The sequence below is a fragment of the Lissotriton helveticus genome, chromosome 2_1 (assembly GCF_964261635.1).
Source record: "Lissotriton helveticus chromosome 2_1, aLisHel1.1, whole genome shotgun sequence".
In the NCBI taxonomy this organism is placed as follows: domain Eukaryota; kingdom Metazoa; phylum Chordata; class Amphibia; order Caudata; family Salamandridae; genus Lissotriton; species Lissotriton helveticus.
The window spans coordinates 1,383,618,288-1,383,646,058 of record NC_136059.1 but is presented as its reverse complement, the minus strand read 5'-3'; the positions used below and the strand labels follow the sequence as shown (position 1 = coordinate 1,383,646,058).

Sequence of the window (27,771 nt, the reverse complement as noted above, 5' to 3'; positions counted from 1 at the left end):
TTAAAAAAATAATAGTCTTTTCTCAGTGGTTTTGCATGATTATCACAAATCTCTACTTGATAGAAGTACCAACTTAAGGAAATATACTATTATCTGCACGTTTAAAAGACCGATGTATAACTAATATTTTGATTATATGACCTATTTGATTATATGATTGTTTATGGTGACCAATGTGAATGATCTCTCTACATGCGCCTTTTTGCACAAGACAAACACCATAACTTAAGCAAATATTAGCTGCAGGATGTAGCCTAAGCCGCCTCACATGGGATTAAAACTAGAACTGGACATGCTAGGTTCATGCACATTCCTGACAGATAGCCACGTTTGAACTTATTTTGTTAAGTTTCTATAGGTCATTATTGCCCTATAACAGGACACTGGACACTAAAACCACCGAGCAAGCATACATAATAGATGTGTAACTAATATGTTGGTATCGGGCATGTCCGTTACCAATGGTTTCTTTTACAGCGAGTCAACACATCTCTCGTACAATTGTTTTACTAACTCTCACAGACAATCACGATATGAACACGGTAGGTGTATTTGTGCACCTATTTTGAAAGAATCACCAATGGGAGTGCTAGGTGCAATCTTGGTAGCGTTACTTCCTGGTGATCTAATCTGTTAAGATCAATTAAAGTTCTTTACTAATCAAATAAGTTCTCTAGTATGTGTTATGGTGCTAAATTGCTGGCACAAGGTTTCTCTTACATGTACGTTTTTAGATACTGTGTTTATAGTTTCCAAATTACATAAGTACTACTGATCCTGTTTTTTTTCTGGCAGAATATTTTCAAATTAAAGATACTGGTGAAGTGGGTTATACTAAATCCACAGAGATTAAGTCTACGGTATCAACAACAAAGTCACAAACTCAAATATACTGCTGGATATGCCTAATATTAAGGACATCCTAAATTAATTTCACTAAGAATGTGCATACCTGGAGGTCTGAAGCGCCCAGCCAAAGGTGGTGGAATCTTGATACACTTCTAGATCTTTTGCAACTAGTATCGAGATGGCATGCGTCAGGACACCAAACCAGTGCAAACTTTTTAGTTACATGTTGTTCAAACACATTTACTATAATAATTTTAAAGAAGTGCCATATAGAGGTATCGATATGAACTCATACTACAGCTAGCGCTCATTTCTATATTTTTCACGATGCCCAATGCTATGTGAGACTTGGTGGAAACTTCTTCGGTGCACAGCCTTCACCTGTAGCCTTGAATGGCATGGCCTGCAGTGCAACCCTTCAACCAACCCATCTTGGGGCTACTCTCACTGCCTATGGCCACCGGCTGTGCTCAGCGGGTGTTGCCAGAAAGCCCTGACCCGCGGCAGGCCCTGTACCCTACAACTCTCATGTGGCCCACCACGTACTGCAGTCAATGGCCAGCTACCTCCTTGCCAGTACCATTTTGTTGCCATCATAGAAGCATCGCTGCCCAGACTTGCCCATGTGCCCTACTTTACCACTGTGCATAATGCACAGGCAAAGCAGCAGTACTCCACCATCCACACGCAAGTTGTGAGCTCCTCAGCATAGAACTCAATGGTAAACACCTGCAAGGGCCACAGCATGTTGCGGACTACAGAGGACTGAGGCGGCTCACAACTGTCACTGTGCATTGATCTCAATAGCAAAATGGCAGAGGTCATATGCAAGTTGCTCCATCCCACCATAACCCACAGCATTGTTTGGCCACAGACAGATTACATCCCCTTTGGTGCAGTCTTTGGAAATAAAAAGGAAACATCAGTATATCTGGTATTTGCCACTAAAAAAGGAAATGTTGCCCTCTCACTCTTGGGCTAGGAGGACGGGGAAAACAGCCATCAATATGTCCATTAACCATTGTCTTTAATGAACTCACAGAAAATTAGAAACGGTATAACTTCCCACCCTTACAGAAGAAGGGGTAGGAATAATATGACCCCCTTCCCCCCTCCAAAACCTTGTTCAAGCAGGTGGACAGAAATATACCTACTTTTGGATGCAACAGGATGTAGAAATATACACCCTCCCTGCTTTTGAGCGCAGCTTCGGATCTACATACCCTCAACTCCCAAAACAACAGTTGATGGACAGAATGCTGAACAATGTCATACATTCACCCCAGTACAGAGATCTGGGCTTAAATCCATCGTTTTTTTGCTCACCACACCACCCCAGTTCAGATATGGCCATATGCAAATCATCCTCAACCCTGTGCCTCATGGGAACAGTCCAGCCCGAACTGCCAAGCCATGTCTTCCCTGGACCAGAATCAAGCATCCTAGGGCCGGTTTCTGGCTATCAGCCGTCTTCAGCCAGGATAGCTTGACTCCAGTGGCATGGAGAGCACAGGACTCGCGTCTGAGCATACCCATTCCACTTGGGGTGACAAATGCAAAAACAACAGTTGATGGACCGAATGCTGAACAATGTCATACATTCACCCCAGTACAGAGATCTGGGCTTAAATCCATCGTTTTTTTGCTCACCACATCACCCCAGTTCAGACATGGCCATATGCAAATCAGCCATCATCCCCTTTTGTATCGCTTTGTTTGCCCTAAGTTGGCAGGGTATGCTTAGACGTGAGTCCCTTGCTCACTTTGCCACTGGATTCAAGATAGCCTGGCTGATGACGGCTGATTAGCCAGAAACTGGTCCCAGGATGCTTGTTTCCGGTCCAGGGAAGACATGGCTTGGCAGTCCGGGCTGGACTGTTCCCATGAGGCACAGGGTCAGACTGCTTTGCATATGGCCAGGTCTGAACTGGGGTGGCGGAGTGAGCTAAAGAATGGTGATGGAATAAACCCAGATCAGTTGACTGGGGGTGAGTGTTTGATTTGCTCAAGCGCTCCGTCCATCGTCTCCTTTTGTATCGCTTTGTTCGCCCTTAGTTGGCAGGGTATGCTCAGACGTGAGTCGCTTGCTCACTTTGCCACTGGATTCAAGATAGCCTGGCTGATGAGGATTATGAACCCGAAACCGGTCGCAGGATACTTGTTTCCGGTCCAGGGAAGACATGGCTTGGCAGTTCGGGCTGGACTGTTCCCATGAGGCACAGGGTCAGACTGATTTGCAAATGGCCATGTCTGAACTGGGGTGGCAGAGTGAGCTAAAGAATGGTGATGGATTAAACCCAGATCAGTTGACCGGGGGTGAGTGTTTGATTTTCTCAAGCACTCCGTCCATCATCTCCTTTTGTATCGCTACATAGCCTCAACGTCTTTGGGTAAGGCTACAGTTTAGTGGGAAACAATGTACTCATTTATCCTTCTGCAAAGTGGGGCCAACAAGCTGACAATGCCCATCACCCCTAGGCATTGAGCAGAGAGAGGAGAACAAATATGCCTCCCTGGGTTAGATCTTAAATACCCCCATGTCCATCGAGAAGGAGATGGGGGTAACACTCCAACCTCACCACTGTGAGGGAGATGGTGAGTAAATAAAAATTACACAACGCTCGTGGGCAAGGGAGAGGGCAAAATGTAGACTAGATACCACAACACCCACCCTTAAGAAAGGCGGAGGGCAGGGAATCATAGCAACCTGCCATTGAGCAAGCCTCAAGTTGGCATGGGGTAAGAGGGTTTACACCCCATCTGCCCTTCAACAAGGCGCAGCGGTGCTACACACTTCTATAACAACGGAGCCATACTACCATGCCTTGGACAAGGCATGGCGGCAAGGCTGAGGAGGGATGACATATGTATACCTTGTCTTGAGGAAGGTGCAATTATTTTAAACACACACAAAAACCCAAAGCCTTGGACAAGAAACACCACTATCTTTGATCAGGAGGAGGGACTATACTCCACTGTGCTATGTAACACATTTAAAAACCATGGCACTGTTAGCTGCAAAGCTCTGCAACAGGCTCTTTAACAATATAATATAATCATGATTTGAGGCTGCTACCATACCATACCCTCAGACTAATGCACGCGCATACAATTCTACATCCTCTGCTTTGATTGCATTTGCTGACTTAAAATGCATTCAATTAACAAATTGTAATGTAAGTCCAAACAGCTTCATTAAATTTGTTCCCTCCTAGACAAGGAGAAATAGGGCTAGGAGAGCTGAAAACTGCTCAGGGACCCTGTTTGCAGTAGAGAAAAACATATTTAAAAAGGGATTTCCAAATACATTACAAGAGCCTTATACCTTTAAAGAAAATTGTTTTAGGCAAAGGTACTTTCAGTTTCGATACGGAGTGCAAGCTCCCAGGAATAAATCAGCAGGTACCAGGGAACTTTCAACACATTAGGAGTCCTCCAAAGGCTTGCTGTCATCCATGGACTCCATTTTTACAAGCACTCATCATAAATGACCCTACATGCAAAAATGGGAGCGGGCAGTTGTGAAAAAAATCAAAAGAATGGGAAAGCCTGTGGGCTGATATCCAGAAGATGACTTCTAGCATCCGGCACGGAGATACATTGTATAAAATTATATTTAATTGGTACTACAGCCTAAGTAAACTCAAATGAATGTTCACACATAGTGATAAGATGTGGTTGAAGGTCTGTGGTATAGAAGAGATGGAAACAGGTGACGTGGTTGGGCCCTAAGTTTGAACTATATTTGAAGGAAGTGTTGAGTTACATAAAGTAGTAAGAGGTTTCATATTCCTCCAGAGGCACTGATCCCAATCCAGGTACCTGCCCTTCACAAGCAAAGGGCCTCACAATATACATGTGGACATGTATCTCATTTATGCTCCTGGCTGCAAAACAAGAATTAGCTACACACGGGAAGAAACTAAAAGAACCACACTTCCCCACCTGGTCGAGAAATTATGAATACATTGATGGAAATGATCACACGACTTGCGCGACAAAGAGAGATTCGAGACTAAGTGGAGGCCACTGAGGAATCCTTTTCAATCTGATTTTCCGGCCCGGTTTTGCCTACAAACTCTACAGGCATTGAGATCAAACTGGAGTCCAGATAAAACGTTTGGGGTGAGAAGGGTTGAGGTGGGAGGCAGAGATTGGGAAATTGGTTTATCAATGGGATTTACAATTACCCTTCGTCAAGATGGGAGTCCCAAGGACCTTAGAATAGTAATGTAACAATAGACACTGTACGAAGAGGCCTTAGGCCCTTTTGTTGACTTACATATCAGAGTCATTTAAAAAAAAGGACTAAACTTAAACAGTCAACCAATCAGGTGACACCACCCTGTAGAACCTTCCTGAGTGAAGTTGCAGGTCCTCAGATTTTCAAAAAGTAGTGTGCAAATGTAGTAATAAACTGATAGGAAATAAAGGTGAGCTTCACCAGGGAGGAGGGTGGGTCACGTGAATTTATGAAAGATTCCAATACTGGAGATCTACAATTACAAGTAACCTTTTTTCTTATTCACGTATTGGAAATTTCATAGATTCACATTTGAATCAGAGTAGATAGCAGTATTGAGCACATTTTATATAGACAACAGATCGTTCATAGCAAAAGAGAATATATATATATATATATATATATATATATATATATATATATATATATATATATATATATATATATACACATTACCTACTGGCGATAGCCAGTAGGTATATATAGTTAGAATTTTCAAAAATCCCATAGGAAAAAAATCCTATGTCGAATAACTTTGGCGTTTGAGGACAGAATTGGCTGAAATTTTCAGGAAAATGGAACATTTTGTTTCTGAGCAGCCCCTGAAAATTTGGGGGGGTTTCGTCAAGGGTGGGCCGAGAAAAAAGGGGGGTCCCAAAACGTGTTTTTCCCATGCAATTTTCCATAGGGCGGTTGGCCTCACTTTTAGCCTGAACGGCTGAATGGATTTACACCAAACTTGGCAAAATTGTAGGGACTGGTAGCCCGATGTGCCTTTGCTATGTCTCAAGATATAGGCTCCAGTGGTTTTTACGAAAATTAACTTTGAAAAATATATATTGGGCTACATTGGGCTATATATATGTTGGAGCCCAAATGTAGCCCAATGTAGCCCAATGTAGCCCAAAGATGGCCACCAGAGACAAAAAAAACAAATGTAGCCCAAATATCAGCCAGATGTAGCCCAACTATAGCCCAATGACAGAATGTCCCTGAGTGTTCTAAAGAACAACTAGAGTGCTAACAGTCCTACTTATTACAAAGGTATGGCACACCTGAAGCCATCTTGATTGGAATAAAGTGGGAACTCTTAAAACATTTAATTTAAAAAGAAACAAAATGAGGGGTTCATTTTGCCTTAGAAAGTATGATTAGCGAATATATGACGAAATCCCGCATACCATCAGTCCGCAAAAAAAATCCCGCATGTACTATTAGGCCGCAAATTAAAATAACGAAAACTTTTAGAACGAATATGCCTTTAGCATACACTAAACAACTAAACTACCCTAAACCCTAAAACACTACCCCCAGCATGACCCTACACTACACAAACAGTACAACACTACCCTAAACCCTAAAACACTACCCCCAGCATGACCCTACACTACACAAACACTACAACACTACCCTAAACCCTAAAACACTACCCCCAGCATGACCCTACACTACGCAAACACTACAACACTACCCTAAACCCTAAAACACTACCCCCAGCATGACCCTACACTACGCAAACACTACAACACTACCCAAAACCCTAAAACACTACACCCCAGCATGACCCTACACTACGCAAACACTACAACACTACCCTAAACCCTAAAACACTACCCCCAGCATGACCCTACACTACACAAACAGTACAACACTACCCTAAACCCTAAAACACTACCCCCAGCATGACCCTACACTACGCAAACACTACAACACTACCCAAAACCCTAAAACACTACACCCCAGCATGACCCTACACTACGCAAACACTACAACACTACCCTAAACCCTAAAACACTACCCCCAGCATGACCCTACACTACGCAAACACTACAACACAACCCTAAACCCTAAAACACTACCCCCAGCATGACCCTACACTACGCAAACACTACAACACAACCCTAAACCCTAAAACACTACCCCCAGCATGACCCTACACTACGCAAACACTACAACACTACCCTAAACCCTAAAACACTACCCCCAGCATGACCCTACACTACGCAAACACTACAACACTACCCAAAACCCTAAAACACTACACCCCAGCATGACCCTACACTACGCAAACACTACAACACTACCCTAAACCCTAAAACACTACCCCCAGCATGACCCTACACTATGCAAACACTACAACACTACCCAAAACCCTAAAACACTACACCCCAGAATGACCCTACACTACGCAAACACTACAACACTACCCTAAACCCTAAAACACTACCCCCAGCATGACCCTACACTACGCAAACACTACAACACTACCCTAAACCCTAAAACACTACCCCCAGCATGACCCTACACTACGCAAACACTACAACACTACCCTAAACCCTAAAACACTACCCCCAGCATGACCCTACACTACGCAAACACTACAACACTACCTTAAACCCTAAAACACTACCCCCAGCATGACCCTACACTATGCAAACACTACAACACTACCCTAAACCCTAAAACACTACCCCCAGCATGACCCTACACTATGCAAACACTACAACACTACCCAAAACCCTAAAACACTACCCCCAGCATGACCCTACACTACGCAAACACTACAACACTACCCAAAACCCTAAAACACTACCCACCAGCATGACCCTACACTACGCAAACACTACAACACTACCCAAAACCCTAAAACACTACCCCCAGCATGACCCTACACTACGCAAACACTACAAAATCTACCCAAAACCCTAAAACACTACCCCCAGCATGACCCTACACTACGCAAACACTACAACACTACCCAAAACCCTAAAACACTACACCCCAGCATGACCCTACACTACGCAAACACTACAACACTATCCTAAACCCTAAAACACTACGCCCAGCATGACCCTACACTACGCAAACACTACAACACTACCCTAAAACACTAGCCCCAGCATGACCCTACACTACGCAAACACTACAACACAACCCTAAACCCTAAAACACTACCCCCAGCATGACCCTACACTACGCAAACACTACAACACTACCCAAAACCCTAAAACACTACACCCCAGCATGACCCTACACTACGCAAACACTACAACACTACCCAAAACCCTAAAACACTACCCCCAGCATGACCCTACACTACGCAAACACTACAACACTATCCTAAACCCTAAAACACTACGCCCAGCATGACCCTACACTACGCAAACACTACAACACTACCCTAAAACACTAGCCCCAGCATGACCCTACACTACGCAAACACTACAACACAACCCTAAACCCTAAAACACTACCCCAGCATGACCCTACACTACGCAAACACTACAACACTACCCTAAACCCTAAAACACTACCCCCAGCATGACCCTACACTACGCAAACACTACAACACAACCCTAAACCCTAAAACACTACCCCCAGCATGACCCTACACTAAACAACCACCACAACTCTACACTACACTAACACAACACTACACTACACAACACTACACAATCACTAACCCACGAAAAAATTAACACAAACCCACTTACCTCTCTCGTCATCGTGGTTTTCACAACGCAAATGCATTTACCATACATGCCTTTAAAACGTAATTCTTTGTAAAGGCATGCGCGATAAATGCACATGCGTTTTAAAAATATGCGGGATAATGGTATGCGAGGTCAATAACCTTGCGGGATAATGGTATGCGGACTGAAAGTCTGCGGGATAAAAAATGCGGGAAAATGGCTGCAAACCATGATTAGCAGCAGACTTCCCTGGTGAGCACTAGCTTTACTATAGTGAGCTAATGAGCAACTAGAGTGCTAACATTCAGAATTTATGGCAAATGTGTGACACATCTGAATGCCTTCTTGATAGAACCAAAGTAAACAAGCATTGAAAATGCAATAGATCTCGCCCTCGTTTAAGTTAAAGCCATTCTGTTTGTAATGAGGTGGCTTTTTAGCTTTGCTTTTATTAGTGTTTTTAAAACTTTCATGTAAATAACATGCATATGTACGCATATATGTATATGTATGCATGCATTTATATTTATATAGATATGCAGATTATATATGTTTATATATGTATATAACCTACTGGCGATAGCCAGTGGGTGTATATATAGTTAGGATTTTTTCTCTATGGGATTTCTGAAAATTCTATGTCTAATAACTTTGGCGTTTGTGGACGGAATTGGCTGAAATTTTCAGGAAAATGGCCCATTTTGTTTCTGAGAAGCCCCTGAAAATTTGGGGGGGTTTCGTCAAGGGGGGGCCGAGAAAAAAGGGGGGTCCCAAAACGCGTTTTTCCCATTCCTTTTTCCATAGGGCGGTTGGACTCACTTTTAGCTCGAACGGCTGAATAGATTTACATGAAACTTGGCAAAATTGTAGATATGGTTTGCCCGACGTGCCTTTGCTATGTCTCAATATATGTGCTCCAGTGGATTTTGAGAAATTAACGTTTAAAAAAATATATATATCTGTGACAGCGCTCCGGTTAGCGCCCCGGTTCGCGTACCTGACGCGTAACGGAACTTCGCGAAGCGAAGCTGATTGGCTCTCCGGTGTCTGTCAACATTCTAAACAGTCCGGAGCGGCCGCCATCTTGTCTCTCGGTACGATCGAGAGACAAGATGTGGTGAAAAGCGAAGGGGGAAATGAAGGAAAGGGGGCAAGGTAGACCACTCCTGACCCCCTAGGATTGATGAGGGGGATATTAAAGTGCCCCGCGGGGCAAAAAATAAAAACAACATTTTTTTTGCGATTTTACGCCGTAGAGGCGCGTCCCGGTACGCGAACCGGGCAGCTCACCGGGCAGCTAACCGGGCAGCTAACCGGCAGCGTAGCTGTCAACATTGTAAACAGTCCGGAGCGGCCGCCATCTTGTCTCTCGGTAGGTTCGAGAGACAAGATGTGGTGAAAAAAGAAGGGGGAAATGAAGGAAAGGGGGCAAGGTAAACCCCTCCTGACCCCCTAGGATTGATAAGGGGGATATTAAAGTCCCCCGCGATTTTTCGCGGTAGAGGCGCTTCCCGGTACGCGAACCGGGCAGCTAACCGGCAGCGTAACGGGAGTCCGCCATCTTGTGTTTTTGGAGCGTCCGGTTCGCGTACCGGGTAGCGTCCCGGTAAGCGTAACAAGGGGAAAACCAAGAGAAACAGTAAAAAAAAAATTAAGGGAATAGATTTCCAGCAAACTTGGCAAAATTGTAGGGACTGTTTGTTTGATGTGCCTTTGCAAGGCCTCAAGATATGTGCACGTGTGGATTTTGTCTAATTAAGGTTAAAAAAAATATATATATCTGTAAGCGTGCTCCGGCACGCTTACGTTACGGGTTTTGTTTGCGCTGCAGAGCCGATACGTCACGGTTATGCGACGCGTCATGAGGCGTCTTACGTGGCTACGTGATACGTCACGTAATAAAGAATATATTTTACAGCTATAGATATTAGCTTTTAAAAAACCAATGAAATTCACTGAAAAAACCATAGGTTATAGACCATATATAGTTAGGAATTTGCATTTACAAAACCTTGAAAATTCACTGAAAAAACCATAGGTTAGAGACCATATATAGTTAGCTGGACATTTTATTGACATAAAACCAATGAAATTCCATATATAGTTAGTTGCACTAACTATATATCGCGCACCCGCAATCCACTGCTGATGATGTCACATATTACATCATTCATGACATGGCCAGTGACATCACTGATGACATCACTGATGACATCTCAAATGACATCACTGATGACATCACTGATGACATCTCAAATGACATCACTGATGACATCATGACACACCAATACCAGTTACTACATACGCACTCACTGATTCCTACGTCTACACACACATTCACTCATTCACCCATACAATCACTCATACATACGGTCACTCATTATTACAACACTATTATATGCACTCATACACCTATGCAGACACTCACACACTGCCACTCATCCATGGAGTTACTCACACACCTAGTCAGTCCTGTAAAGAATCAATCACACTTCCATTTCCTCATCTATACAGTTAAACACAGAACACCATACTTCAGTGACATCACTGATGACATCACTGATGACATCTCAAATGACATCACTGATGACATCTCAAATGACATCACTGATGACATCATGACACACCAATACCAGTTACTACATACGCACTCACTGATTCCTACGTCTACACACACATTCACTCATTCACCCATACAATCACTCATACATACAGTCACTCATTATTACAAAACTATCATATGCACTCATACACCTAGTCAGTCCTTTGAAGAATCAATCACACTTCGATTTCCTCATCTATACAGTTAAACACAGAACACCATACTTTTCACACATATACTAACACATACTTACTCTCTTATACAATCACTGATACACGTACACATTGATATGCACAGAGTCACACACCTCCCAGCCAGCCACACACACACTCATTCTTCCATACATCCACTCATTCTTCAATATGTAAAACATATTTAAACTTTACAAAAACACACAGACACTAGATGATGTCATCAGTGATGTCATTTGAGATGTCATCAGTGATGTCACTGACCATGTCATGAATGATGTAATATGTGACATCATCAGCAGTGGATTGCGGGTGCGCGATATATAGTTAGTGCAACTAACTATATATGGAATTTCATTGGTTTTATGTCAATAAAATGTCCAGCTAACTATATATGGTCTCTAACCTATGGTTTTTTCAGTGAATTTTCAAGGTTTTGTAAATGCAAATTCCTAACTATATATGGTCTATAACCTATGGTTTTTTCAGTGAATATATATATATATGTATATATATTCAGCGACAGCTAGAGTTTGCCTAAAGGACTTCCTTAAGCACGACATGTAGAGGCAATTATTTCCATGAAGGCAAACAAGTAAAGTTTGGATGACGGGGTGGTCGTAACCCGTTCCAGTGTTGCTCCGGCCATCGGATAAAACGAAGAACTAATTCGACCGATTAAAAGTGTTTAGCATTTGGCTGTGAATACACTGGATTGTTTACCTAAACCTAGACTGAAGAAAAGATTAATGCTGTGTATGCAGTAAGAGGCATTGTGGACCTTGCAGTCTAAAGAAAGAAGTACATTGGGAGTAAAAAGAATTAAGGTAAACCAAATTTTATTCGAAGTGACTGTTTGCATTAAAGCACCATAAAAGAATGAAAATGGGTACTTTTACCTTAAACTCGACCAACACTCGGAAAAACATTTAAAAAGACCGCCTCTTTAAATTAATGGACCGTTGTCCCTCTTCAGTGTTCTAGCCACGTTTGAAAAGACTAACGAACCCACCCCAGAAACCATGCATAAGATTAAGAGGTAATTGACCTCGAAACGCGTTATGCTGCCCTGCTTCTGAATATCTCCTTGCCTGGAAATAAAGAACCTTGAACATGCTGGTGTGGTCGGTCGTTGCGCTGCTGATGGCTGTGCGTAATTCCTGTTGGATATATATATATATATATATTTATATTATATATATATACACACATATACATTATATACACACACACACACACACTTGTTTTCATCTACATCCCGACACTGACATACACAGGATCAAGGTGTGTTCTACGCCAAAATGAGTTGGGCTGTTCAGCAGAAAGGTGTGATAAACTTCATGACTTAAAAAAATTGGGACTATTGTTTTTATGAGGCGAATGTGCGTGTCAGTGTCCTGATGTGGATGAAAATATAGAGGGCTCCTCAGCCCTTGACACGCACCTGTGCCGCAATTTGTGGATACCGGCTTCATGAGGACGGAGGAGGCAATATAGATTCACCAGTAACACCAATTTTAAATCGGATTCATAAGTACTATCAGAATTCCCCAGGGATGTCAATACTTTCTGCCATTGGAGGTCTACCTGAGACGACTTCCCGATTTATAGATTACTTCTTGCAAGAACATGTCTGAAACCTGTCCTCCTATATCCAAGACATAGGAGATTTTTAAAGAGAATTAATGTTATTGCATGGGAAGACACCTTCACCTTTAGGACGTTAGAGGTTACTTCCCTGTACACCAGTTTTTCCTATCAGCACTGTCTAAATGCCATGTCACATTTTTTAGGCTCCAGACAAATACAATTACATCAACATACAGTTATGCTCTTAGAAATGATGGAGTGGTGTCTTCAGAATAATTTCTTAATATTTGGGAAGGACACTTGCAGACCAATCAGGTACACTGCCATGGCACAGCAAATTTACACATGGGCTGGTGGGAGGAGCAGATGCTCATGACAATATGCCACAAAATGGGTGAAAGACGTAGTCCTTTGGCCATGTTTTATTATCTTTTCATTCTGTGGAATGGCACCCCAGAGTCTGCACGGGCATTTTCATAAAAACTGAACAACTTAAATCTTAATTTTACCTCTACTGTACCACCACAGAGAAATGCTTTCTGGATTTGATTGTAAATTCGTACTAAAACACACAGAAAGACAACTACAATGTATTCGATTTTGCATTCAAACAGTTTTTATCAGAGTAAATTAAAACTAAGTATTCCATATGCAGAACATCTTCAGTTGAAGGGAAATTGCAGTAAAGAGACCACATTGAGGGAGGTGCAGAACATATTTTCCACAAGAGGGTATAGCCATAAGATATTAGACCCTTGCTCACTGTGCCACTGAATTCAAGCTAGCCTGGCTGATGAAGGGTAATACCCAGAAACCGGTCTCACAATGCTTGTTTCCGGTTCAGGGAGGACCTGACTTGGCAGTTCGGTCTGGACTGTTCCCATGAGGCACAGGGTCAAGACTGATTTGCATATGGCTGGGTCTAACCTGGGGTGGCACAGTGAGGAAAATAACGTTGGATTTAACCCAGATTTCTTGACTGGGGGTGAATGTATGATTTACCCAGCATTCCGTCCATCATTTGTTTGCGTAGCACTTTTCATCCTAAGTGGGATGGGTATGCCCAGACGTGGGTCCCTTGCTCACTGTGCCACTGGAGTCAAGCTAGCCTGGCTGATGAAAGGTAATACTCAGAAACCGGTACCAGGATGCTTATATCCGGTCCAGGGAGGACCTGGCTAGGCAGTACGGTCTGGACTGTTCCCATGAGGCACAGGGTCAAGACTGATTTGCATATGGCTGGGTCTAAACTGGGGTGGCATGGTGAGCAAAATAGCTATGGATTGGACCCAGATCTCTTGACTGGGGTGAATGTATGATTTTTTCAGCATTCCTTACATCATTTGTTTGCGAAGCTAAAAGTAAAGCAGAGAAGAAGTCAAGAGAGACTTTACTTTTTTCACAGAGGGGATTCGGAAAAAATACAGGTGACCAGAAAGAGCTCAGGATGATCACAGGGTACAATACATCATCAGAAACTGAGAAGTATATTAACCAAGTATTGGAACCTCATTAATAGGGATCCCATGATATGTTACACGGTTCCCAAAAAGCCCCTGCTCATGTTTAGATGTGCTAAGTCTATGTGCCAAGAATTGGTGGTGAATAGTCCAGAAATACAACAACTCGACACATGGCTAGGAGGTAAACCTGGGTTTGTAAAATACCACAAGTGCAAGGCGCGTAAACATGTTCTGAATGTCAAAGAAGTTATATCGCTTCTATCAAAAACTCCACAATTCACACAGTTGCAGGAGTGATCATGTGGTCAACATACTGCAATGGCCCTGTCCCAGTATGTATTTAGGGAGCACCATTCATATTGTGCATGTGAGGATTCAGCAGCATCTGAGAGCTGTCAAGAACGAAGACAAGAACTATCCAGTTGCCTGGCACATGCTAGGATCCCACAAATGCAAATTTGATGAATTACTGTATTTTATAATTGGTTCAGTTCTCAAAAGTAGGAGGGGAGGACACAGAGAGCTACAGGTAAGGCAGTTGGAATCCAAATATATCATCACCCTGAACACAAAATTTACGAATGGACTGAATTCTGTTAAAGATTGATATGTCCATATATGAATAACATGAGCAATCTTCCGCGTTCCGCATAAGACCAGTTGCAGATAGATGAATTAGTACAATAGAATTTTTAGACATATATTATGCACAGTTTTTGCACTTTATGGTTTAGCGGAGTATCTTTTGCTGTTTTAGAGGTGTTCAGATGGGATGACCTTTATAGTAATTTTTTAAGTTAATTCAATTAAATTTGATGGGTAAAAGTGAATTACTGCATTAGACAGTTGGCTTTATCTATTACCACAAGCCGTAGTATGAGAGGTGGTGTTGCTATGGGCTTTAAAGTTGAAAATTCAAAGTGGGCGATAAGAGTGCCTGATTAGGGTTGATAAGTGCAGTACAAAATCCTGCTTGTGGTGTAGATACCTGACCCAAATTACGTGCAACGAATGGAATGAATATAACATTAAACATTAAGTAAATTTAGGAGGTGAAAAGTGATTTATAATTAGTAATAAAAAATGTGTGCGATAGTGCTCTTCATCCTACCCCACTTGGGACCGAAAACAATCTTAACTAATGGTAATTTTTTTACTATGTTTTTCTGAGGTCTCCATATTGATCATTTTCATTCTATATTTTGCACATTTGCATGTAAAGGATCAGGCTTTGCACTTTAGTAGCACTTGCACTTTGAGGTGATAAAAGATTAATTAGATAAGAAAAAAATACAGAAAAATGAAGAAAAAAACATGCAAGATAAGCATGGATAACTATGCGAGTGTGTTTACCATGCTGAGTGAGTAAGGCAGAGGAGTCTGCGAAAACGAGTTTAGTCATTGTGATCAATGCAAATGAAATGGTTTAGAAAGGATTCCAGCACTGTCAGTAGCTCCCTTGCATTAGGAGCAGGAGGTGGAAGCGATACATTTATATAGCAGTGAGTTGTTTATTGCAGCTCAATCAAACCTCAGATATATATATATATTAAATTAGTAATGATGAACAAGTTACTTACCCTTCGGTAACAATATATCTGTAAGACACGTGACATATTAGTTATGAATTACTTACCTTAGAATTACCCCCAGGCGTCAGACTGGATCTGGAGAATTTTTCTTCAGGAGTAACCCTGCGCATCGGTAGGTCGCGTTGGTCGACTCCACGTTCTCAGTTGGCGTCCTGATCACCAGAATGATGTTGCGGTATCTACTCTGAGCGCTGACATCCGTTCTTTACACAACATTCCATGTCAGTTCGCATAACAGGGATGATGGTTGGGGCGGTAAGGAATCCATAACTAATATAGGTCTCTTACAGATATATCGTTATCAAAGGTAAGTAACTTGTTCATCTGGAAGAGACTATTAGTTGTGGATTCCTTACCTTAGAATAGATACACCAGCAATACCAAGCCCGGAGGTGGATCTGCGAACCACGTTCACACCAGGAAATCTTGAAGAACGGAGCGGCTAAAGAAGCGGTATCTCAGGACTTGGCTGTCCTGGCAGTAATTTTTAGTGAATGTGAGCAAAGAAGCCCAAGTGGCTGCCTGCCAGATGTCATGAAGGGGGACTCCACATCCCAAAGCAGTAGTGGCTGCTGTCGCCCTGGTGGGAACGGGCGGGCAACCCTACTGGAGGTTCCTTTTTGGCCAAGGAAGATCAAATATTAATGCGAATAATGACCCATCGAGAGATGGTTCGTTTTTGCACGGCCTGACCTTTCTTGGTGCTTACATTGCCAACAAAGAGCTGATCATCCTCCCGGAATTGTTTCGTACAATCCAGATAAAGTGAAAGTGCATGTTTTGGATCCAGACAGTGGAGTCTCTCCTCCTCCTTAGAATGATGCAGGGCAGGAAGAAGGTGTACAAAGTGATGGTCTGTCCTATGTGGGAGGAGGTAACCACTTTGGGAAGAAAAGAAAGTAAAGTTCGAAGGACAACTTTGTCCGGATGAAGAGCAAGGAAAGGAGGCTCAAAAGAAAGAGCCTGAAGCTCACTCACCACGCGAACTGAGGTGATGGCAACCAGAAAAACAGTCTTTAAGGTCAAGAGTCTAACAGGACAATTATGTGGCGGGTCGAAGGGAACTCACATAAGGTAAGACAGAACAAGATTGAAGTCCCACTGGGGCATCACGAAAGGATTAGGAGGAAAAAGGTGAGTAGTTCCCGTAAGGAAACAAATTACAATAGGGGACTTGAAAAGAGAAGGCTGATCAGGAATGCGAAGCAAGGCCGAAATGGCTGAAAGAGCCTTTAAGAGTGCCCAAAGCAGAGCCCTGCTGGGCCTAAGAAAGAATGAAGGAGAACCTCTGAAAGAAAGGCAGAAAGGGGTTCCACAGCCTTTGCTCTGCACCATGCCACAAATGTGTTCCATCTACAGGCGCATATTGTTTTGTTGGAGGGACACCTGGCTGTCAAGATAATGTTACAGACTTCGGGAGGAAGGCCGAAAGCAGTCAACTGTCGCCGCTCAATTTCCACGCAAGGAGGTGGCGGCTGGACAGGTTAGGGTGGAGGGCCGGCTCCTGCGACAGAAGATCCTCCCAAAGGGGCAGTCTGATCGGAGGATCAATGGCCATGCTCAAAAGCTCAGGATACCAGAATTACTTGGGCCCGGTCGCGCTTGATCTTCAGCACTCTGGGCGGAAGTGGTATAGGTGGAAAGGCGTATAGAAGACCTTAACTCCAGTTGCGACAAAAAGTGTCCCCTAGCGAGTGCCACTGTGGAAATTCCAACATGCAGAAATGCTGGCATAGCGCGTTCTCTTCAGTGGCGAACAGATCTAACCAAGGCTCTCCCCACTGCTGAAAGAGACCTTGTACCACCTCTGAGTGAAGACGTCATTCGTGATCCATCAAGCACCGGCAGCTGAGTTAATCCGCCCTGGCATTCAGGGAACTAGGACACGCCCTAATGTTCCAGCCAATTCCAGAGACGAAGGGCCTCCTGACAGAGGGTCCATGACCCCACTCCGCCTTGTTTGTTGCAATACCACATGACGGAAGTGTTGTCTGTGAACACCTGCACTACTCTTCCTTTGACAGAAGGAGGAATGCACAAGTTACTTACCTTCAGTAACGATATATCTGTAAGAAACAGTAGTTGGTGTTACCTTAGAATATCCCCAGGTGTCAGACTGGATCCGTAAAGTTTATCAGCAGTAACCCTGCGCGTCGCTAGGCGTCGTCTGTGGCTCCGAGTCCATCATCGGCGTCGTCGTGATCGCCGGGATGAAGTCGGAGTGCTTAGACGCCAACCGTGAGCGCGGACGTCAGTTCTGTACATAGCTGTCCGCGCCAGGACCGTAAAGCCAAGCAAGAAACAGACACTGGTGCCATGAAACTAGGGCCCTCAAAGGGAGATACCTTAACCCTAGATATCGGTTCGCAGAACGGGGAGGATGAGTGGGGCGGTAAGGAATCTAACACTAACTACTGTTTCTTACAGATATATGGTTACCGAAGGTAAGTAACTTGTGCATCTGAAAGTAACAGGTTAGTGTTATATTCCTTACCTTAGAATAGATAACCCAGCAATACCAACCCCGGTGGTGGGTCTGTGAACCAAGAACACACCAGAAAGTCCTGGAGAACGGAACGGTCGAAAAAGCCATCTCTCCGGACTTGGCTGTGCAGGCAGTAGTACTTAGCAAACGTGTGCAGCGAGGCCCACGTAGCTGCCTGACAGATGTCCTGCAAGGGAACTCCCCGACCCAGGGCAATAGCAGCCGCCGTGGCACGAGTGGAATGGGCCCGCAGCCCCACAGGAGGCTCCTTTTTCGCCGAGTAACAGACCTTGATGCACAAAACGACCCACCAAGAGATGGTCCGTTTGTGCACCGCCCGTCCCTTCTTAGCGCTCACGTAACCAACAAAGAGCTGGTCATCCACCCGGAACTGGCGTGTGCGGTCTAGATAAAAGGAGGGCACCCGTTTTGGATCCAGACGGCGGAGCCTCTCTTCCTCTTTCAAGGGATGCGGAGGCGGAAAGAAGGTGGGCAAGATGGACTGCCAGATATGAAAGGCAGTAACCACCTTGGGAAGGAAAGAAGGACGAGTCCTTAGAACAACCTTGTTCGGATGGACAGAGAGGAAAGGAGGCTTAGAAGACAGAGCCAGGAGCTCACTCACTCTCCTGGCAGAGGTGATGGCAACCAGGAATGCAGTTTTAAGAGTCAGAAGACAAAGAGGACAGTTATGAAGTGGCTCGAAGGGAGCGCACATCAGATAAGTTAGTACAAGGTTTAAGTCCCACTGAGGCATCACGAAGGGAACAGGAGGGAACATGTGTGTGATGCCTTTCAAGAATCTATTTACAACAGGGGACTTGAAAAGAGAAGGCTGATCAGGAAGCCGTAAGAAGGCTGAAATGGCCGAGAGGTAGCCTTTGGTAGTGTCCAGAGCAGAGCCCTGCTGGGCAAGAGAAATAAGGAAGAGGAGAACCTCTGAAAGGGGGGCAGAAAGTGGATCCACAGCCTTTGCTGTGCACCATGCCACAAATTTGTTCCACCTGCAGGGGTATACCGATTTTGTGGAGGGACGCCTGGCTGCCAGAATCACATCACAGACTTCAGGAGGCAAGTCAAATGGTCTCAACTGTCACCGCTCAATCTCCACGCATGTAGGTGGAGAATGGACAGGTTCGGGTGGAGGACCGTCCCCTGCTGCCGCGACAGAAGGTCGTCCTGAAGAGGCAGACGAAACGGGGGATCGACTGACATGCTGAGTAGCTCGGGATACCAGTATCTTCGTGCCCAGTCCGGAGCCATAAGGATGACTTGGGCCCGGTCGCGCCTGATCATCTTCAGCACTCTGTGTGGAAGGAAGTTATAGCTAGAACAGGTACTGAACGATGATTCACAGAGAGAATACCTTTTTATGTCTCAAATATAGACATGTGAGAGATAGACACTCTATAACATCCCAATATACCAACAAAAAAACAGAATTTATACTTATTTTGATTAGTTTATTTAGATTATTTTTACTTTTTTTTGGTTCATACAAAATTCATATATATATATATATTCACTGAAAATACCATAGGTTATAGACCATATATAGTTAGGAATTTGCATTTACAAAACCTTGAAAATTCACTGAAAAAACCATAGGTTAGAGACCATATATAGTTAGCTGGACATTTTATTGACATAAAACCAATGAAATTCCATATATAGTTAGTTGCACTAACTATATATCGCGCACCCGCAATCCACTGCTGATGATGTCACATATTACATCATTCATGACATGGTCAGTGACATCACTGATGACATCACTGATGACATCTCAGATGACATCATCTAGTGTCTGTGTGTTTTTGTAAAGTTTAAATATGTTTTACATATTGAAGAATGAGTGGATGTATGGAAGACTGAGTGTGTGTGTGGCTGGGAGGTGTGTGACTGTGCATATCAATGTGTACTTGTATCAGTGATTGTATAAGAGAGTAAGTATGTGTTAGTATATGTGTGAAAAGTATGGTGTTCTGTGTTTAACTGTATAGATGAAGAAATCGAAGTGTGATTGATTCTTCACAGGACTGACTAGGTGTATGAGTGCATATGATAGTGTTGTAATAATGAGTGACTGTATGTATGAGTGATTGTAAGGGTGAATGAATGAATGTGTGTGTAGACGTAGGAATCAGTGAGTGCGTATGTAGTAACTGGTATTGGTGTGTCATGATGTCATCAGTGATGTCATTTGAGATGTCATCAGTGATGTCATTTGAGATGTCATCAGTGATGTCATCAGTGATGTCATCAGTGATGTCACTGAAGTATGGTGTTCTGTGTTTAACTGTATAGATGAGGAAATGGAAGTGTGATTGATTCTTTACAGGACTGACTAGGTGTGTGAGTAACTCCATGGATGAGTGGCAGTGTGTGAGTGTCTGCATAGGTGTATGAGTGCATATGATAGTGTTGTAATAATGAGTGACTGTATGTATGAGTGATTGTATGGGTGAATGAGTGAATGTGTGTGTAGACGTAGGAATCAGTGAGTGCGTATGTAGTAACTGGTATTGGTGTGTCATGATGTCATCAGTGATGTCATCAGTGATGTCATTTGAGATGTCATCAGTGATGTCATCAGTGATGTCATCAGTGATGTCACTGACCATGTCATGAATGATGTAATATGTGACATCAGCAGTGGATTGCGGGTGCGCGATATATAGTTAGTGCAACTAACTATATATGGAATTTCATTGGTTTTATGTCAATAAAATGTCCAGCTAACTATATATGGTCTCTAACCTATGGTTTTTTCAGTGAATTTTCAAGGTTTTGTAAATGCAAATTCCTAACTATATATGGTCTATAACCTATGGTTTTTTCAGTGAATTTCATTGGTTTTTTAAAAGCTAATATCTATAGCTGTAAAATATATTCTTTATTACGTGACGTATCACGTAGCCACGTGAGACGCCTCATGACGCGTCGCATAACCGTGACGTATCGGCTCTGCAGCGCAAACAAAACCCGTAACGTAAGCGTGCCGGAGCACGCTTACAGATATATATATTTTTTTTAACCTTAATTAGACAAAATCCACACGTGCACATATCTTGAGGCCTTGCAAAGGCACATCAAACAAACAGTCCCTACAATTTTGCCAAGTTTGCTGGAAATCTATTCCCATCATTTTTTTTTTACTGTTTCTCTTGGTTTTCCCCTTGTTACGCTTACCGGGACGCTACCCGGTACGCGAACCGGACGCTCCAAAAACACAAGATGGCGGACTCCCGTTACGCTGCCGGTTAGCTGCCCGGTTCACGTACCGGGAAGCGCCTCTACCGCGAAAAATCGCGGGGGACTTAAATATCCCCCTCATCAATCCTAGGGGGTCAGGAGGGGTTTACCTTGCCCCCTTTCCTTCATTTCCCCCTTCTTTTTTCACCACATCTTGTCTCTCGAACCTACCGAGAGACAAGATGGTGGCCGCTCCGGACTGTTTACAATGTTGACAGCTACGCTGCCGGTTAGCTGCCCGGTTAGCTGCCCGGTTCGCGTACCGGGACGCGCCTCTACGGCGTAAAATCGCAAAAAAAATGTTGTTTTTTTTTTTTGCCCCGCGGGGCACTTTAATATCCCCCTCATCAATCCTAGGGGGTCAGGAGTGGTCTACCTTGCCCCCTTTCCTTCATTTCCCCCTTCGCTTTTCACCACATCTTGTCTCTCGATCGTACCGAGAGACAAGATGGCGGCCGCTCCGGACTGTTTAAAATGTTGACAGACACCGGAGAGCCAATCAGCTTCGCTTTCCCGAAGTTCCGTTACGCGTCAGGTACGCGAACCGGGGCGCTAACCGGAGCGCTGTCACAGATATATATATTTTTTTAAACGTTAATTTCTCAAAATCCACTGGAGCACATATATTGAGACATAGCAAAGGCACGTCGGGCAAACCATATCTACAATTTTGCCAAGTTTCATGTAAATCTATTCAGCCGTTCGAACTAAAAGTGAGTACAACCGCCCTATGGAAAAATGAATGGGAAAAACGCGTTTTGGGACCCCCCTTTTTTCTCGGCCCCCCCTTGACGAAACCCCCCCAAATTTTCAGGGGCTGCTCAGAAACTAAATGTGCCATTTTCCTGAAAATTTCAGCCAATTCCGTCCACAAACGCCAAAGTTATTAGACATAGAATTTTCAGAAATCCCATAGAGAAAAAGTCCTAACTATATATACACCCACTGGCTATCGCCAGTAGGTAATATACATATATAAACATATATAATCTGCATATCTATATAAATATAAATGCATGCATACATATACATATATGCATACATATGCATGTTATTTACATGAAAGTTTTAAAAACACTAATAAAAGCAAAGCTAAAAAGCCACCTCATTACAAACAGAATGGCTTTAACTTAAACGAGGGCGAGATCTATTGCATTTTCAATGCTTGTTTACTTTGGTTCTATCAAGAAGGCATTGAGATGTGTCACACATTTGCCATAAATTCTGAATGTTAGCACTCTAGTTGCTCATTAGATCACTGTAGTAAAGCTAGTGCTCACCAGGGAAGTCTGCTGCTAATCATGGTTTGCAGCCATTTTCCCGCATTTTTTATCCCGCAGACTTTCAGTCCGCATACCATTATCCCGCAAGGTCATTGACCTCGCATACCATTATCCCGCATTTTTTCAAAACGCATGTGCATTTATCGCGCATGCCTTTACAAAGAATTACGTTTTAAAGGCATGTATGTAAATGCATTTGCGTTGTGAAAACCACGATGACGAGAGAGGTAAGTGGGTTTGTGGGTTTGTGTTAATTTTTTCGTGGGTTAGTGATTGTGTAGTGTAGTGTAGTGTTGTGTAGTGTTGTGTAGTGTAGTGTTGTGTTAGTGTAGTGTAGAGTTGTGGTGGTTGTTTAGTGTAGGGTCATGCTGGGGGTAGTGTTTTAGGGTTGTGTTGTAGTGTTTGTGTAGTGTAGGGTCATGCTGCGGGTAGTGTTTTAGGGTTTTGGGTAGTGTTGTAGTGTTTGCGTAGTGTAGGGTCATGCTGGGGGTAGTGTTTTAGGGATTTGGGTAGTGTTGTAGTGTTTGCGTAGTGTAGGGTCATGCTGGGGGTAGTGTTTTAGGGTTTTGAGTAGTGTTGTAGTGTTTGCGTAGTGTAGGGTCATGCTGGGGTGTAGTGTTTTAGGGTTTTGGGTAGTGTTGTAGTGTTTGCGTAGTGTAGGGTCATGCTGGGGTGTAGTGTTTTAGGGTTTTGGGTAGTGTTGTAGTGTTTGCGTAGTGTAGGGTCATGCTGGGGGTAGTGTTTTAGGGTTTTGGGTAGTGTTGTAGTGTTTGCGTAGTGTAGGGTCATGCTGGGGGTAGTGTTTTAGGGTTTTGGGTAGTGTTGTAGTGTTTGCGTAGTGTAGGGTCATGCTGGGGGGTAGTGTTTTAGGGTTTTGGGTAGTGTTGTAGTGTTTGCGTAGTGTAGGGTCATGCTGGGGGTAGTGTTTTAGGGTTTTGGGTAGTGTTGTAGTGTTTGCGTAGTGTAGGGTCATGCTGGGGGTAGTGTTTTAGGGTTTAGGGTAGTGTAGTGTTTGCGTAGTGTAGGGTCATGCTGGGGGTAGTGTTTTAGGGTTTAGGGTAGTGTTGTAGTGTTTGCGTAGTGTAGGGTCATGCTGGGGGTAGTGTTTTAGGGTTTAGGGTAGTGTTGTAGTGTTTGCGTAGTGTAGGGTCATGCTGGGGGTAGTGTTTTAGGGTTTAGGGTAGTGTTGTAGTGTTTGCGTAGTGTAGGGTCATGCTGGGGTGTAGTGTTTTAGGGTTTTGGGTAGTGTTGTAGTGTTTGCGTAGTGTAGGGTCATGCTGGGGGTGGTGTTTTAGGGTTTAGGGTAGTGTTGTAGTGTTTGCGTAGTGTAGGGTCATGCTGGGGGTAGTGTTTTAGGGTTTAGGGTTGTGTTGTAGTGTTTGCGTAGTGTAGGGTCATGCTGGGGGTAGTGTTTTAGGGTTGTGTTGTAGTGTTTGTGTAGTGTAGGGTCATGCTGCGGGTAGTGTTTTAGGGTTTAGGGTAGTGTTGTAGTGTTTGCGTAGTGTAGGGTCATGCTGGGGTGTAGTGTTTTAGGGTTTTGGGTAGTGTTGTAGTGTTTGCGTAGTGTAGGGTCATGCTGGGGGTAGTGTTTTAGGGTAGTGTTGTAGTGTTTGTGTAGTGTAGGGTCATGCTGGGGGTAGTGTTTTAGGGTTTAGGGTAGTTTAGTTGTTTAGTGTATGCTAAAGGCATATTCGTTCTAAAAGTTTTCGTTATTTTAATTTGCGGCCTAATAGTACATGCGGGATTTTTTTTGCGGACTGATGGTATGCGGGATTTCGTCATATATTCGCTAATCATACTTTCTATGGCAAAATGAACCCCCTCATTTTGTTCCTTTTTAAATTAAATGTTTTAAGAGTTACCACTTTATTCCAATCAAGATGGCTTCAGGTGTGCCATACCTTTGTAATAAGTAGGACTGTTAGCACTCTAGTTGTTCTTTAGAACACTCTGGGACATTCTGTCATTGGGCTATAGTTGGGCTACATCTGGCTGATATTTGGGCTACATTTGTTTTTTTTTGTCTCTGGTGGCCATCTTTGGGCTACATTGGGCTACATTGGGCTACATTTGGGCTCCAACATATATATAGCCCAATGTAGCCCAATATATATTTTTCAAAGTTAATTTTCGTAAAAACCACTGGAGCCTATATCTTGAGACATAGCAAAGGCACATCGGGCTACCAGTCCCTACAATTTTGCCAAGTTTGGTGTAAATCCATTCAGCCGTTCAGGCTAAAAGTGAGGCCAACCGCCCTATGGAAAATTGCATGGGAAAAACACGTTTTGGGACCCCCCTTTTTTCTCTGCCCCCCCCTTGACGAAACCCCCCCAAATTTTCAGGGGCTGCTCAGAAACAAAATGTTCCATTTTCCTGAAAATTTCAGCCAATTCTGTCTTCAAACGCCAAAGTTATTCGACATAGAATTTTCAAAAATCCCATAGGAAAAAAATCCTAACTATATATACCTACTGGCTATCGCCAGTAGGTAGGTAGGTAGGTATATATATATATATATATATATATATATATATATATATATATATATATATATATATATATATATATATATATATATATATATAGAACAATGACATAATAGTGCATTTGAAGAACAGAGAATACATAACATGTGAATAAATTCATACACCATCAAAAGATATGTGTAATTCATGCGATAGACGAAAACATTGACTTAGGCAGTGCGGCAGATGTCTTACAACGCGCGTTTCGGCATACATGCCTTCATCAGGTAGCCGTCCACTATTCACAGTAGCTATGAAGAACTCAGATATACTGTGGTTTCTACTCGGGTAACAATTCAAGATAAATGTGATAGAGCTCTGTAGAGATGCATGAAGAAATTATTCGTAAGATCGATATCAAATTGTTTCTATTTGTTTTTAAAGAACAACCAGCAGGCCCATGTGTGTCCGCGGTATAGATGAAAATATAAGGCACTCTTCTGGTAAGAGCTTTAATTGGATGGAGGAGCCAGATTCCGTGGTGTATCACGAGAAGAGAGAATGGGAGATTTGTGAGAGGTCGAACTTCATAGTCTAAATTGTGGATGTATCTAACGTGACCGATTAATGATGGCACCGAATATTGTATGTTGCAGATGCCACGATGGTCTACTTGGGTGAAATTTCCCTTCGATGTTTAAAAGAACAAGGCGGACGACCTTCCGTGCGCGAAATGCTGGCTCCAAATGGGCTCTCTGAGCAGAAGTGGTATAGGCGGAAAGGCGTACAACAGACCGCAGCTCCACTCACGACGAAAAGCATCTCTGAGCGAGTGCCGCCTTGGAAATTCCAACGCGCAGAACTGATGACATTGCGCGTTCTCTTTGGTGGCGAGTAGATCTAACCAAGGCTCTCCCCACCGCCTAAAGAGACCTCGCGCCACGTCAGAGTTCAGACGCCATTCGTGATCCAACATGCACCGACAGCTGAGTTAGTCTGCCCTGGCGTTCAGCGAACCTGCCAGGTGTTGAACCACCAGGGTGATGACCTGGCGTTCCAGCCACGTCCAGAGGCGCAGAGCCTCCTGACAAAGGGTCCACGACCCCACCTTGCCCTGTTTGTTGCAGTACCACACGGCAGTGGTGTTGTCAGTGAACACATGCATTACACTTCCCCTGACAGAGGGAAGGAATGCCTTCAGTGAAAGTCGGATCACCCGAAGCTCCAGAAGGTTGATATGGAGCCGGGACTCCGCCGGAGACCAGAGGCCTCTGATCTCCGCCTCTCCCATGTGCACGCCCCCCCCCCCATCCCAGGAGGGACGCATCCGTCACTACCACGTTCTCCGGTTGGGGAAGGGAGAGGGATCTGCCGCTGACCCAATTGCGGTCCGTGAGCCACCACTGCAATTGTCTCGCAGTGCCCTCCGAGATCAAGACGTGGTCCGATAGGTTGCCCTGATGCTGTGCCCACTGAAACTTTAGGTCCCACTGCAGAGCCCGCATTCGCCACCTGGTGTGATGCACCAGCAGGATGCAGGAGGCCATGAGCCCCAGGAGCCCCAGGAGCCCCAGGAGCCCCAGGAGCCGCAGTGTCAACCTGACCGAGACTCGGGATAAAGGCTGATAGATCAGAATCAGAGCCTGAATATTCCGAACCCGCTGTTCGGGAGGATAAACCTGAAACTGCACCGAGTCCAGAACCACTCCGATGAAGAGGAGCTTCTGAGAGGGACAAATGTGTGACTTCGGCACGTTGATGGAGAACCCCAGCTGGTGCAGGAGGTTGGCCGTAGTCTGGAGGTGGGACACGACTGTCTGGGGCGAGCCCGCCTTCGACAACCAGTCGTCGAGATAGGGGAAGACTGGAACCCCTGATCTGTGCAGATGAGCTGTGACCACCGCCATCACTTTCGTGAACACCTGAGGGGCGCTGGTAAGGCCGAAGGGGAGCACGGTAAACTGAAAGTGCTCATGGCCTACCATGAACCGCAGGTAGTGCCGGTGGGCCGGCAGCACGGGAATGTGGAAATATGCGTCCTGCAAGTCCAACGCCACTATCCAGTCTCCAGGGTCTAGGGCAGCTAAGACCTGAGCTAAAGTTAGCATCTTCTTCTTCCGGAGGAAGCCGTTGATGCTCCGGAGGTCCAAGATAGGGCGTAGGCCTCCTTTGTCCTTCTTGGGTACCAGAATGTAGTGGGAATAGCAACCACGTCCTACTTCTAGCCAAAGAATGTGGTTGATTGCCCCCTTAACCAGAGGGCCATAACTTCCTCCT

The 27,771-nt window shown here is 44.0% G+C and overlaps 1 protein-coding gene across 2 annotated transcripts in view; it reads right to left on the bottom strand.

Moving 5' to 3' along the window:
* The window catches only part of TDRD7 (tudor domain containing 7), a 1,293,444-nt gene that overhangs the window by 936,891 nt on the left and 328,782 nt on the right, over window positions 1–27,771 (bottom strand). The gene's annotated exons all lie outside the window — the stretch shown is intronic.